The 15,093-nt window shown below is 36.7% G+C and overlaps 1 pseudogene; it reads right to left on the bottom strand.

Annotated features, from left to right (window-relative positions):
- Positions 1–9,986: 9,986 nt before the first annotated feature.
- Positions 9,987–14,462, bottom strand: LOC120069693 (uncharacterized; annotated as a pseudogene).
- Between the last annotated feature and the right edge of the window lie 631 nt (positions 14,463–15,093).

Below are 15,093 nucleotides of genomic sequence, written 5' to 3'. Positions count from 1 at the left end.
CCTATGCAATGAGTTTGCATATAGACTGGACCATGAAAATAGTCACTTTTCTTTATAACAACCGTTTACTGTTAACACTAACTATTTCATTTATCAAATAACCTAGGTTAACTCGATCTTGATCCTGAGCTAGCTATGAACTCCTGTTTGTTCGGGATTATCCTTTGATCTGCAAACGGTGAGAGTAGTCCAACAACACTGCTCAATAAGCTTCCCATTTTGGGGATAAGACTGGATGAATAGCTGAGGACATAGCCTTGAGAGATGGAATTCATTCCTACTCGATTTAGGGTCAACAGATAGGTTGTTCTCTTAAGTACTGATTCCAGGTCTTGAACAATTGGGGCCCCACCTTCTCATGATGGAGAAAGGATTTGATTCATAGAGATTATGAATCAAAATTGTTCATTAGAGGGTGAGTAGGAACTTAAGGAACAAGATGTATTCATAGGGGTAAAACAACAATTTTGACCTAGCTGTGATTACGAACAACCTGTGAAGGATCGACTTACTGATTATGGTTATAAAGTGGACATAATATATCTACAATGTGGGGAGTTCAATTATGGGCTATAGTGGAGTGTTCCATTAGTTAACGAATGAGGGTTTGATTGGACTAATGAGTTTAGCCAATTAATCTCGAATCGTTGGAGCCCATGATCTGTAGGTCCGCAAGGTCCCCCTACTAGCTCATAAATGATTAAGCTTTAGAGTAGCTTGAGAAATTAATCTGAAACATTCAAATTAAACAAAATAGGAGAATATATATCTAAATATGATTTAAATATTTGAAGATGATTATTATGCAAAAATTAATTTAATATTTGACATTAAATTAATTTTAGAAAATAATTTTTCAGTTATTAAAATCAAAATTGAATATCGAAATCAAGATTTTTGTTTTTAAAAGAAAAATGGGAAAAATCATTTTGCATGCATAAAATGGAAAAACTTGATTTTCCAATATCATCTCCTTCATGCTCACACAAAGCCCACTTCCTCCTCTTCATTAAAGCTTCAAGCATGAGCTACAAGCCATGCATATCTCTTCTTTGCATGTTCATCTGCAATAAATAAAGAAGATTGGAGTGAATTGAAGGCATGCATAACACATAAATTTTGAGAGAAAATTTCAGTGGAAAGAAAGGGTTCTTCGAAGTGTGTTGCTGTGAGCTTTTCTCTGTTCTTCATCGTTTCAACCTGTTCTTGAGTCCCACAACTTGGTCTAAAGCTCCAAGAGGATAGTGAAGAAGATCTTGAAGTGGTTCACGGTGATCTTTGATGAAGACTGCTGCTGATTGATCAAGTTCTTGAAGAGTTCTTCAAAGGTATTATCAAACCCTCTTATTTAGATGAGCATGCTTTAGTTTCTGCCAAAATAAGTGAATTTGAATGCTTATGGATCCTTGATACTTCCATTACATATTTTCTTACTCTTACATGTTCGTAATAACGACTGGGTCAAATCTCTATTTTACCCCCGAGATTATCTCTTGTTCCTTAAGTCCCCCACTGATCCTCTAATGAATAATTGATTTGTGATCCAATCAACAAACTGAGTTTCTCTTGAGTCAATGAGAGGGTGGGGCCCCTTGTTCAAGAGCCAGAATCAACACTTAAGGGAACAACCTCTCTGCTAACCTTAAATCGGGTAGCAATGAATTCCATCTTGCAGGGCTATGTCCTTAGCTATTCATCCGATCTTATCCCCAAAATAGAAGGCTTATTGAGCAGTGCTGTTGGACTACTCTCACCCATGCAGATAAAGGATAATCCCGAACAAACAGGAGTTCATAGTTAGCTCAGGATTAAGGTCAAGTTATCTAGGTCATCACTTTGAAATAGTCAATTTTAAACAGTAAACAACGTTATAAAGTAAGAGTGACTGATTTCGTGGTCCAATCTTGTACAAACCCTTTTGCACAGGACGCCCCCACTCCTCATGTCATAACTTGTACGAATTAGGATCAATTCATTTGTAGCACTTTACAACTCTTTGCAACTACAGAGTAGGCTGCATCCAATAGTGTTACCAAAATAAGGCATCCAACCTTATTCATATACTATAGATCATTTGGACTATTTTCTTGAACTTGATCCATTTTTATGTCTCCACATAAAGTTCAAGTACTCATGTAATAGTCAAGGAACTTTTAGGTTTATTGGATTTCTAATAAGCAATACATCTATTCAGTAATAACTTATTGAATTTTCAGAATAAGTTTTATTGTTTACAAACCTTGAGTTTTAGGACATAAAGCCCAACAAACTCCCACTCGAACTAAAACTCCAGTGGTTACTTATATATACGAATATCTAAGACTGAGTTTCTGAGTTTATAGAGAAATACAATAAAATAGGGCATCTCATACCCATGGTTTATCATTAAATATCCTTAATTTTATTGTGTACAAACCATGAGTTTTAGGACATAAAATCCAACAAACTCCCACTTGGACTAAAACTCCAATAGTAACTTATATCCAATATATAAGACTGAGTTTCTGAGTTTTATAGAGAAATACAATAAACTAGGGCATCCCATACCCATGGTTTACCATTCGGTATCCCATACCCGATATTATGAACCTCATAAAGAAATTTTGTACCTATGTCGACAAACATTGGCCCAAAGGGTAAAGAAAGACACTAAAAGAAAGAAACTTTGGGTTTCTACTTGTCGAAATGTGCTCCAAGTCCAAATTTGGAAGAAGTTTGGTTCAAAAGATACTTATGAACCGTGGAGAGGAGTTTTGTACCAATGTGGACGAAAGTTAGACACAAAAGGTTAAGAAAGATTTCGAAAAGGACGAACTTTGGGTTTCTACATGTTGAAGTCTCCTATAATTCCAAATTTGGACGAACTTTGATTCAAAAGATACTTATGAGCCCTGGAAAGGAGTTTTATACCTGTGTGGATGATCCTTAGCAGAAAATCTCAAGAAAGAGTCTGAAAAGGACGAACTTTGGGTTTCTACTTGTCGAAATGTGCTCCAAGTCCAAATGTGAACGAAATTTGGTTCAAAAGATACTTATAATCGGGAAAGAAATTTTGTATCTATATGGACGAACTTTAGCACAAAGGGTAATAAAGAGACTAAAAAGGACAAACTTTGGGTTTCTCCATGTCGAAATTGTCTCCAAGTCCAAATTTGGATGAAGTTTGGTTCGAAAGATATTTATGAACTTTGGAGATGAGTTTTGTACATGTGTGGACGATCTTTGACACAAAAGGTTAAGAAAGAGTCCCCAAAGGATGAACTTTGGGTTTCTACGTGTCGAAATGTGCTCTTAGTTCAAATTTGGTCGAAGTTTGATTTAAAAGTTACTTATGAACGCTGGACAATAGTTTGTACCTGTATGGATGAACTTTGGACCAAAAGGTCAACAAAAGAGTACAAAAATGATGAACTTTGGGTTTCTTCTTGTCGAAATGTGCTCCAAGTCAAAATTTGGACGAAGCTTGGTTCAAAAGCTACTTATGAACCCTAGAAAGAAATTTTGTACCTATGTAGACGAAGTTTGGCACAAAGGGTAATGAAAGAGACTAAAAAGGATACCTTTGGCTTTCTCCTTGTTGAAATGTCCTCCAAGTCCAAATTTGAAAGAAGTTTGATTTAAAAGATACTTATGAACCCTAGAGAGGAGTTTTGTACCAATGTGGACGAACCTGACACAAAAGATCAAGAAAGAGTCCGTAAATGACGAACTTTTGGTTTCTACATGTCGAAGTCTGCTATAATTCCAAACTTGGATGAACTTGGTTCAAAAGGTACTTATGAACCTTGGAAAGGAGTTTTGTACTTGTGTAGATGAACCTTGGCACAAAATGTCAAGAAAGAGTCCGAAAAGAATGAACTTTTGGTTTTTACTTGTTGACATGTGCTTCAAGTCCAAATTTGGACGAAGTTTGGTTCAAAAGATATTTATAAACCATAGAGAGGAGTTTTTTACCTATTTGAATGAAGTTTGATTCAAAAGGTCAAGAAAGAGTCTGAAATGGACGAACTTTGGGTTTACATGTCGAAATGTGTTCTCAGTCCAAATTTTGTCGAAGTTTGTTGTAAAAGTTACTTATAAACCTTGGACAGGAGTTTCGTACCTGTATGGATGAACTTCGGACCGAAAGGTCAAGAAATAGTCAAAAACTGACGAACTTTAGGTTTTTACTTGTCGAAATGTGCTCCAAGTCAAAATTTGGCAAAGTTTGGTTTAAAAGGTATTAATGAACCCTAGAAAGGAATTTTGTACCTATGTGGATGAACTTTGGCACAAAGGGACGAGACTAAAGGAGACTTTAGGTTTCTACTTGTCAAAATGTTCTCTAGGTCCAAATTTGGAAGAAATTTGGTTTGAAAGATACTTATGAACCTTGGAGAGGAGTTTTGTACAAGTGTGGATGAAGTTAAACACAAAAGGTCAAGAAAGAGTCTGAAAATACGAGCTTTGGGTTTCTACATGTCAAAGTCTGTTATAATTCTAAATTTGGATGAACTTTGGTTCAAAAGGTACTTATGATCCCTAGAAAGAAGTTTTGTATATGTGTGGATGAACCTTGGCCCAAAGTTTCAAGAAAGAGTCCGAAAAGGACAAAATTTTAATTTCTACTTGACGAAATATGCTCTAAGAAGTAGTGGATTATTGGACTCTTTGGTCGGCTTGTGCTCCAAGTAGAAATGCAAAGTTTGTGCCATTTCTACTTGGAGCGAATTTAGTAAGCTTTTTTTCATTGTTGTGTTTGCTCTCGTCATAGTAGCGTGGTTTGTTTTCGGTTGTGGACACAGGGGGTATCCGTCAGACTGTTCATGTGAGAGTGGTGGCTGTGGTAGTGGATTTCTTTCGTGATAGTTTGGGGGTTCAGTTTGTGGGGTATAGGGACCTTACTGCCCGGATTGAGGATATTGTGCAGTTTCGCTGGCCTATGGAGTATGTGGAGGCACTAGGTCGCCCTGTGAGTAGGGATGAGACCCAATTTTCTATGAAGTCTGGCAAGGCACTTGGTCCTGATGTGTTTTCAGTAGATTTCCTTCGTTCTGCTTGGAGTGTAGTTGAAGATGATTTTTGTGATGCTGTGCTGAATTTATTTGAGTCATGTTTCCTTCCTGATGGTGTTAACACTACTGCTATTACTCTTATTTCGAAGAGATCGGAAGCTGAGCGTATGGAGGACTTTTGTCCTATTTCATGTTGCAATGTGTGTATAAATGTATCTCAAAGATTGCTGAGAGATTACGTTTGTGGTTGCCTTCTTTCATTAGTGGTAACCAGTCTGCGTTTGTTCTGGGCAGGTCTATTTTTGATAATATTTTATTGTGCTAGGAGCTTGTGGGGGGCTATCAGCTGGACAAATGAAAGCAAAGATGTGTGTTGAAGGTTGACTTACAAGAGGCTTATGATTCGGTTAATTGGGATTTCCTTTTTGGTGTGCTACTTGCTATTGGTACACCTGTTCAGTTTGTTAGTTGGGTGAGGGCTTGTGTTACATCGCCCATGTTTTCTATGATGCTTAATGGTTCCCTTGAGGGGTTTTTCCCTGGTAGGAAGGGTTTGAGGCAGGGGGATTCGTTGTCTCCCTTTTTTTTTTATGGTGATAGAGGTATTGTTCCGATTTTTGAATAAGCCCCTTGTGTCGTTTAGGTTCCATGATCGGTGTGAGCGTGTGGGCCTAACTCATTTGGCTTTTGCGGATGATTTAATGATTTTCTGTATAGTTGAGAGAGGTTCTTTGGAGTTTATGAGGCGGGTCCTAGTGAAGTTTGCAGAGATGTCTGGGTTAGTTGTGAATGTTGGGAAAAGCTTCATGTTTGTTAAACTTATGGATTTTGGTGAAGCTGAGGAGCTTGTTGCTTTTATGGGTTTTACTCGCTGCCTGTGAGGTATCTTGGGTTGCCATTGCTGGCTTGTTAGTTGAAGGTTGTGGATTGTGCTCCACTGATCCAGGGGATTACAGCTCGTATTAGTTGTTGGGCAGCTCGGTCCCTCTCATTTTCTGGAAGGTTACAGCTAGTGAGGTCTGTCTTACAGTCCTTTTAGGTGTTTTGGTGCAGCATCTTCGTATTGTCTGTGTGTGTCACTCATGAGGTGTATCGTCTTTTGAGGAGTTTTTTATGGAGGGGTAGTGTGGAGAGTCGAGGTGGTGCGCGGTTGTGTGGGATGAGGTGTGCTTGCCGAAGGGTGAGGGAGGTTTAGGTGTTACTCATGTGGCTTCTTCGAATCAAGATGCTATTATAAAGTTGCTTTGTCTTCTTTTAGTTAAGTCTGTTTCTTTGTGGGTGGCATGGTGGAGGTGTACGTTCTGTGTGGGCAGTCCTTAGGGCGGTTCAGTGTGAACCAGGGAGGTCTTGGTGCTTAAGGAATATCTTGTGGTGTAGAGATAGATTCAAACATCTAGTTTGTTTGATGGTGGGCGATGGGAGATCTTGTTTTGTTTGATGGGATCCTTGGTTGCATGGGGGTGGGATTATGGAGACGTATGGGTTTAGGGTAGTTTATCATACAACTAGTAATCTGGAGGTGCATTTATTGGATTTATGGAGAGGAGTTTTGTACCAGTGTGGACGAACTTAGACAAAAAAGGTCAAGAAAGAGTCTGAAAAGAATGAACTTTGATTTTCTACATGTCAAAGTTTGCTATAATTCCAAATTTGGACGAACTTTGGTTCAACTTATGAACCTCGGAGTTTTGTACCTGTGTGGATGAACCTTGGCACAAAATGTCAAGAAAGAGTCCGGAAAGGACGAACTTTGGGTTTCTACTTGTCAAAATGTGCTCCAAGTCCAAATTTGGATGAAGTTTGATTCAAAAGATACTTATGAACCCTGGAGAGGAGTTTTGTACCTGTGTGGATGCACTTTGACCCAAAAGGTCAAGAAATAATCCTAAAAGGATGAACATTAGGTTTCTACGTGTCAAAATGTGCTCTCAGTTTAAATTTGGTCGAAGTTTGGTGAAAAAGTTACTATAGTTCCAAATTTGGATGAAATTTGGTTCAAAAAGTACTTATGAACCCTGGAAAGAAGTTTGTACTCGTGTGGACAAACTTTGACATAAAAGGTCAAGAAAGAGTCCGAAAAGGACGAACTTTGTGTTTCTACATGTCGAAATGTGCTCTCATTCCAAATTTGGTTTAAAAGTTAATTTATGAACGTCTGACAATAGCTTTGTGCCTGTATGGATGAATTTTGGACAAAAAGTTTAAGAAATAGTCCAAAAATGACGAACTTTGGGTTTCTAATTGTTGAAATGTGCTCTAAATCAAAATATGGATGAAGTTTAGTTCAAAAGGTGCTGATGAACCCTAGAAAGGAATTTTGTACCTATATGGACATACTTTGGCACAAACGGTAAAGAAAGAGACTAAAAAATGGCGAATTATGGGTTACTACTTGTCGAAATATGCTCCAATTCCAAATTTGGACGAAGTTCGGTTCAAAAGATCTTATGAACCTTCAGAGGAGTTTTGTACCTGTGTGGATGAACTGTGACACAAAATGTCAAGAAAGAATCCGCAAAGGATGAACATTGGGTTTATATACGTGTTGAAATGTGGTCTTAGTCTAAATTTGGATGAAGTTTGGTTTAAAAGTTACTTATAAACCCTGGACAGGAGTTTTGTAACTGTATGGATGAACTTTGGACCAAAAGGTCAAGAAAGAGTCCAGAAATTTCGAACTTTGGGTTTGTACTTATCGAAATTTATTCAAAGTTACTTATGAACAATGGACTAGAGTTTTCTACCTAGATGAACTTTGGACCAAAAGGACAAGAAAGAGTAAAAAATGATAAACTTTTGTTTTCTACTTGTCGAAATGTGCTCCAAGTCAAAATTTGGATGAAGTTTTGTTCAAAAGGTACTTATGAACCCTAGAAAGGATTTTTTGACCTATGTAGACGAAATTTGGCACAAATTGTAAAGAAAGAGACTGAAAATAACGAACTTTGGGTTTCTACTTGTGGAAATGTGCTCCACGTCAAAATTTGGAAAAGGTTTGGTTCAAAAGATACTTATGAACCCTGGAGATGAGTTTTGTGCCTGTGTGGACATACTTTGACACAAAAGGTCAAGAAAGAGTTCGAAAAGGACGAACTTTGGGTTTCTATGTGTCAAAAAGTTCTCTCAGTCCAAATTTGATTGAAGTTTGGTTTAAAAGTTACTTATGAACCCTGGACAGGAGTTTTGTAACTGTATGGATGAACTTTGGATCAAAAGGTCAAGAAAGTGTCCAAAAATGGCGAACTTTGGGTCTTATCGAAATTTACTCAAAGTCAAAATTTAGACGAAGTTTAGTTCAAAAGGTACATATGAACCCTATCGACCTTGACCTGGTTTGAGGTTCAATTCCCCCATCCCACACTTTAGTTATAATACTTTTGCAAAAAAAAAAAAAAAAAAAAAAAAAAAAAAAAAAAAAAGTCAAATCTTGGAAGAAGATTGGTTCAAAAGATACTTATGAACCCTGGAGAGGAGTCCTGTGTATCGAACCAACACAAAATGTCAAGAAAGAGTCTGAAAAGGACGAAGCTTTGGTTTCTACTTGTCGAAATGTGCTAGTCCAAATTTGGATGAAGCAGGTTCAAAACATACTTATGAACCCTGGAGAGGAGTTTTGTATATATAAACTTTGGACCAAAAGGTCAAGAAAGAGTCCAAGAATAACGAACTTTAGGTTTCTAGTTGTCGAAATGTGCTCAAGTCTTTTTGGACGAAGATTGGTTGAAAAGCTACTTATGAACCTTAGAAAGGAATTTTGTATCTATATGGACAAACTTTGGCACAAAAGAGCGAACGAGACTAAAAAGGATGAATTTTTGGTTTCTACTTATCGAAATGTGCTCCAAGTCTAAATTGTGAAGAAGTTTGTTTAAAAAAAAATTATGTACCCTGGAGATGAGTTTTATACTAGTGTGGACAAAGTTCCACACAAAAGGTCAAGAAAGAGTCTGAAAATGACGAACTTTGGGTTTCTACATGTCAAAGTCTGCTATAATTAAAAATTTGGATGAACTTTGGTTCAAAAGATACTTATGATCCCTGGAAATGAGTTTTGTACCTGTGTGGATAAACCTTGGCACAAAATATCAAGAAAGAGTCCGAAAATGACGAACTTTGGGTTTCTACTTGTCAAAATGTACTCCAAGTCCAAATTTGGACGAAGTTGGGTTTAGAAGATACTTATGAAGCCTGGAGAGAAGCTGTGTACCTGTGTGGACGAACTGATAAGCGCCCGTGATGCTTGTTGGATGCAAAGCTAGAGGTCCTTCTAGGATCCTTGCAAACACTCACAAAGAAAGCTAGTTAGATCGAACTTAGAATCTATGATGGTCACTCTTAGATCCTAAGACAACTCACTCTAGAATTAGCTTGATCAATACTAATCCAATTAATTGATTTAAATATCAAATCTAAAACAAGATTTGAAAGAAAAAGACAACACCAAAGGGTTGAATAAGCACAAGCTTTTTACTATCGATAATCTAGTTTTGAAGAACATTACAAGCCATTTTATAGGCCAAATGGATGTGAATAGACCAAGAAACTCAAAAGTCATTCAAATACAATTAATTGTAAATTGTAGAAAATAACACCTAGAAACTTGAAACTTAATTGCATACTAAATTATAAGTCAAAATGCAAAACTAGGAATGTAGAAATTCTTCAAATTGCCTTAAATAATTGCTCTAGAATGCAGCAAAGTAGTTATGCACGTTTGACAAGGTTTGACATCACATTTCCCCATGCAGTGCACACTTGACAACATTTCTTCACAAAATCTGCACACTTTTTTTTTACCACCGTGCCATCTTCCAAACGATAGGACTTTTCCCGTGCCATCTCCATGTCATTCTCTTCTTGACTCATCAAACTAACATTATATAAAACTTTGGTCTCAAAATTATTTGTCGGTTCTTGTGAATTTGCTAGTGTTTGAAGATGTAGTGTGAATGCCTCTTGAATCTTCTTTGTCTTTCTTCTTGTAATTGGTCCTTAAGATACATGCAATGGTTCAGTGGTTGAATTCACATCATCTCCCCTTTCTTTAAAAGGATTTGTCCTCAAATCAAGGTCTTCATTTCTCACATCAAAAGGAGTCAAATCAGCCACATTGAAAGTAGAACTTACGTTATACTCACCTCGAAGATCCAATTTGTAGGCATTATCATTGATCCACTCTATCACTTGAAATGGACCATCTCCTCTTGGTTGAAGTTTAGACATCCTTTGATCTAGAACCTTTCCTTTCGTAGATGAACCCAAACCCAATCCCCAGGTTTAAAAATCATTTTCTTTCTCCCTTGGTTCTTGCTATTGATAAGCTTTGGATTCTTCTTTTCAATCCTTTCTTTGACTTCTTTATGCAAATTTTTGATGTATTCTGCCCTTAAAACAGCTGCATCACTAGTAAATATATTAGGTGAAAAGGGTGACAAATCTAACGGAGTCAATGGATTAAAGCCATACATAACTTCAAAAGGTGAACAATGAGTGGTGCTATGTATTGCTCTATTATAAGCAAACTCTACAAAAGGTAGAGTATCCTCCCAAGACTTGAGATTTTTAGACATTAATGACCTAAGCAAAGTTCCCAATGTTCTATTAACCACCTCAGTTTGCCCATCAGTTTGTGGGTGACAAGTTGTTGAAAACAAAAGCTTAGTTCCCAATTTACCCCACAAAACTTTCCAAAAATGACTTAAAAATTTTACATCTCTATCACTAACAATGGTCTTAGGAATTCCATGCAATCTAACCACTTCCCTGAAGAAAAGATTAGCTATGTTAGTAGCATCATCTGTTTTATTACATGGTATGAAATGTGCCATTTTACTAAACCTATCAACTATCACAAAAATGCTATCATGATGTCTCCTAGTCTTTGGTAGTCCTAAAACAAAATCCATGCTAATGTCAACCCAAGGTTCACTAGAAACATCTAAAGGTGTGTAAAGACCATGTGGTTGCGTCTTAGACTTAGCCTCCTTACATTTGAAACATTGTTTGCACACTTTATTCACATCCTTTCTCATTTTCAACCAATAAAAATGTTCAGCCAACATGTTAATTCCCCAAAATGCCCCATTAATCCTCCCCCATGAGCTTCCTTCACAAGCAACTCTCGAATGAAACACTTAGGAATACAAAGTTTTCCTTCCTAAAAAGTATTTCATCAAACACAATATAATCATGCACGTTTTTCCCTTCTAAACATTGAATATATACATCATGAAATTCAGATGTCTCTACTTTGTACAAATCAATCATGTGTTTAAAACCAAGAACTTTTGCACTAAGGAAAAAAACAATGCATACCTTCTTGATAATGCATCAGCCACCACATTATCCTTACCTTTCTTGTAATGAATGACATATGGAAATGTCTCAATGAACTCTACCCATTTAGCATGCCTCTTGTTCAACTTTGTTTGGCTTTTGAGGTGCTTCAAGCTTTCATGATCCGTGTGGATGACAAACTCTTTTGGCCACAAGTAATGTTGCCAAACTTGCAAAGCCCTTACAAGTGCATGTAATTCCTTATCATATGTAGGGTAGCTAAGTTGTGCTCCATTTAGCTTCTCACTAAAGAACATGATTGGCCTCTTTTCTTGCATCAAAATAGCTCCAATCCCTATCCCACTTGCATCACATTCAATTTCAAAAGATTGGTCAAAGTTAGGTAAAGCAAGACAAGGTGCATTAGTTAATTTATCTTTCAATTCATTGAATGCATTTTCTTGCTTTTTTTTCCATTCAAATTTCACATTCAAAATAAGTTCATTCAATGTCGAGGCTATGCTATTGAAATCCTTAATAAACCTTCTATAATTACCAGCCAAACCATGATCTCACCTCGGTTGCATTGGTGGGTGTTGGCCACTCTCGAATAGCCTTGACCTTTTCTTCATCAACTTTCACCCCATCCTTTCCAACAATGAATCCTAAGAAATTGACTTGGTCTAGAGAAAAATTACACTTTTTGAAATTGGCATAAAGCTTTTCTTCTCTAAGTTTAAGCAAAATTGTCTTAACATGCAACATATGTTAATTCAAGTTTTTAGAGTAAACAAGAATATCATCAAAGTATACCACAACAAATTTTCCAATGTATTCTCTAAAAACATGATTCATTAGCCTCATAAAAGTACTTGGTGCATTGGTAAGACCAAATGGCATAACAAGCCACTCATAAAGACCAAATTTTGTTTTGAATGCCATTTTCCACTCATCTCCCACATGCATTCGAATTTGATGGTAACCACTTTTAAGATCAAGTTTTGAAAACAAGTTTGCACCATGTAATTCATCTAGCATGTCATCCAATCTAGGAATAGGATGTCGATACTTTACCGTTATTTTGTTGATGGCTCGACAAGCAACACACATCCTCCATGTTCTATCTTTCTTGGGTACTAAAATGACTGGAACCGAACAAGGACTCATGCTTTCTCGAACATAACCTTTATCCACGAGTTCTTCTACTTGCCTTTGGATTTCCTTGGCCTCGATTGGATTGGTCTTGTAGGCTGCCATATTTGGAAGCATTGCCCCGGGTATGAAGTCAATTTTGTGCTCAATTCCTCTTAAAGGAGGTAGACCTGTAGGTGCATCTTCATGTGGAAACATGTCATTAAATTCCTGCAAAAGAGGCAAACCATCATTAGAGTTAGGTTCAGTTATTAAACACATTCCTTTGCACATAAGTACAAAGTTTGGTGCTTCGAATGAAAACATATTCCCCTCTTCCCCCTTTCTCATAACCAAACTCACACTCTTTCTTTTTTCCTCAAAATCACTCTTTTTTCTCTCTTGGTTTTCACTCATATTTTGCCCCTCACTTTTCTCCTTTTTTTCGCTCTTCTCCTTTAACTTACTTTCTTCTCTCCTCTCTTGATCCTCAAATTCTTTTCTTTTCTTTTCTAATTTCACTTGATCGCATTGTACTTTATATGGAGATAACGGAAGCAAAGTAAACTTCTTCCCATTCAAAGTAAATGTGTACTTGTTCAACAAACCATCATATATGACTTCTCTATCATATTGCCAAGGTCAGCCCAATAACATATCGTATGCATAGGTACTACATCGCAAAGAACCTCATCCTTATATCTTCCCAAAGTAAAAGAAATAAGAACTTATGAGTTTACCTTCAATTCTCCTTTATTTGTTAACCATTGAAGTTTATATGGTTTTGGATGTGGACTAGTAGTGAGCTGCAATCTTTTTATAAGAAAACTACTTATTACATTTGTGCAACTTCCACTATCAATCACCAAGCTACATGGGCTCCTTCAATCAAGCACCTTGTGTGAAATAAGTTCTCCCTTTGATCTTCAACTTTCTCCTCCTTTATCTGCACATTAAGTACTCTTCTTGCAACTAAGGATATGGAGTTACCTTCTTCAATGTACTCATCATTAAAAGCTTCGAATTCTTCCTCAAGGCTGCCACTTTATTTATCACATTCATCTTCTAAATCAATAATTCCATTTCTTATGACCATGACTTTTTTATTGACACAATCTTTGCTCATGTGCCCAAATCCTTTGCACTTCAAACATTGAATGGAACTAGATTTCTCTCTTTCCTCCTTTGAAGTTGCATTCTTTTTAGTATAGGTGCTCCCGATTTCCACTCTTTTAGGAGCCACAAACTTCCCTTTTGCTTCACCCCTATTCACAAAACCATCCTTGTTCATTAGAATTTGAAAAGGTATTAGCTTTAGAAATATACCTCTTGGAATGTTCCTTTTCTTCTCTCAATTGTTCTTCAATTTTGATTGCATAATGATATATATCTTCCATATAGTTGTGGATATCTATCAACGATATGAGCAATTTCTCGATTTAAACCTCCAAGGAATCTAGACATGGTGTCTTCTTCTTCTTCTCGAATATTTGCTCTTTCTATCAAAGTTTTCATCTCTTGATAATATTCAGCTACAGTTTTTGTTCCTTGCCTCAAAACTTGCAATTTAGTTCTCAAATCTCTTTCATAATGTTTGGGAACATACCTATTTCTCATGGCTTCTTTAAGTTCTTCCCAAGTTTCAATGGGATCCTCCTCTTTCCTCCTTCTCTCGGATTTGAGACGTTGATACCAATTTCCCGCATGGTTAGTGAATTCGGCAATGGCAAGTCTCATCTTCTTATTCTCACTGAATGTGTTGCAATCAAACACATGTTCTATCTTCCTTTCCCATTCCAAGTATGCCTCCGCATCCGACGTTCCAAAAAATGGTGGAATTTTGAGCTTGACTCCACTATCTCTATCTTCATGGCGTCTAGGGTGCATATTATTTCTTCCTCTTCCTCTCATGTTTCCTCTTCCTCTAATTTTTCTTTCTTGTTCAACTAAGTAGATTACTCCCTCATCTTCTTGTAAGACCCTTTGTTGTTGTGCCCTTCTTTCTTGTCTATCTTCCCTCATCATTTCCATCATGCCTTGAATTGCTTGAAGAATAGCCATATTAGTATCTTGTACTTGTGGTACTCCTTCACCCTGTGACATTTTAAAGTTAGTAATAAAAGGACCTCACCACACTTCTCACCAATTTCACTCAAGAACACTCGTGCTTATCACTCAAGGGGGCTTTTGGTACTAGGCAAAAGATGTAAGGATTGGCTTATATTTTTGGTGCAATCTCACTAAAAGTTTGATAAAAACCAATTCAAAATGATAGACTCTCACAAGCTAAGACTAGAGTAACTAAACTTAGGCTAAAAATAAAAAAAATCTAGATTTTTTTTTTCAAATGAATGACAAGAAACTTTCATGTGCTTTGGATCTTTGATTTCTTTTCTTCTTTTTTTTTTTTTTTTGCTACAGTTTTTTTTTCTTTTTTTTTTTTTTTGCTAACTTTTTTTTTCCTTGCTGACTTTTGTTTTCTCTTTATGATCTAAGAGCTAATTTGAAGAACTTTTCAAGACAAGTTGTAGTATGTCTTGTTACAAGATGTAAGCAATTGCTATGGAGAAAAAAAAATTGAAATAATGTAAAGATAACACCTTTAAAGTCGGCCAAGTACGATGAACAAATGCTCTGATACCAAATGATAAGTGCCCGTAATGCTTGTTGGATACAAAGCTAGAGCTCCTTC

The sequence above is a fragment of the Benincasa hispida genome, chromosome 1, assembly GCF_027475165.1.
Source record: "Benincasa hispida cultivar pf3 chromosome 1, pf3_genome.v1.1, whole genome shotgun sequence".
Classification (NCBI taxonomy): domain Eukaryota; kingdom Viridiplantae; phylum Streptophyta; class Magnoliopsida; order Cucurbitales; family Cucurbitaceae; genus Benincasa; species Benincasa hispida.
The sequence above is the reverse complement of the archived record's forward strand: the minus strand, read 5'-3'. Positions and strand labels throughout refer to the sequence as shown.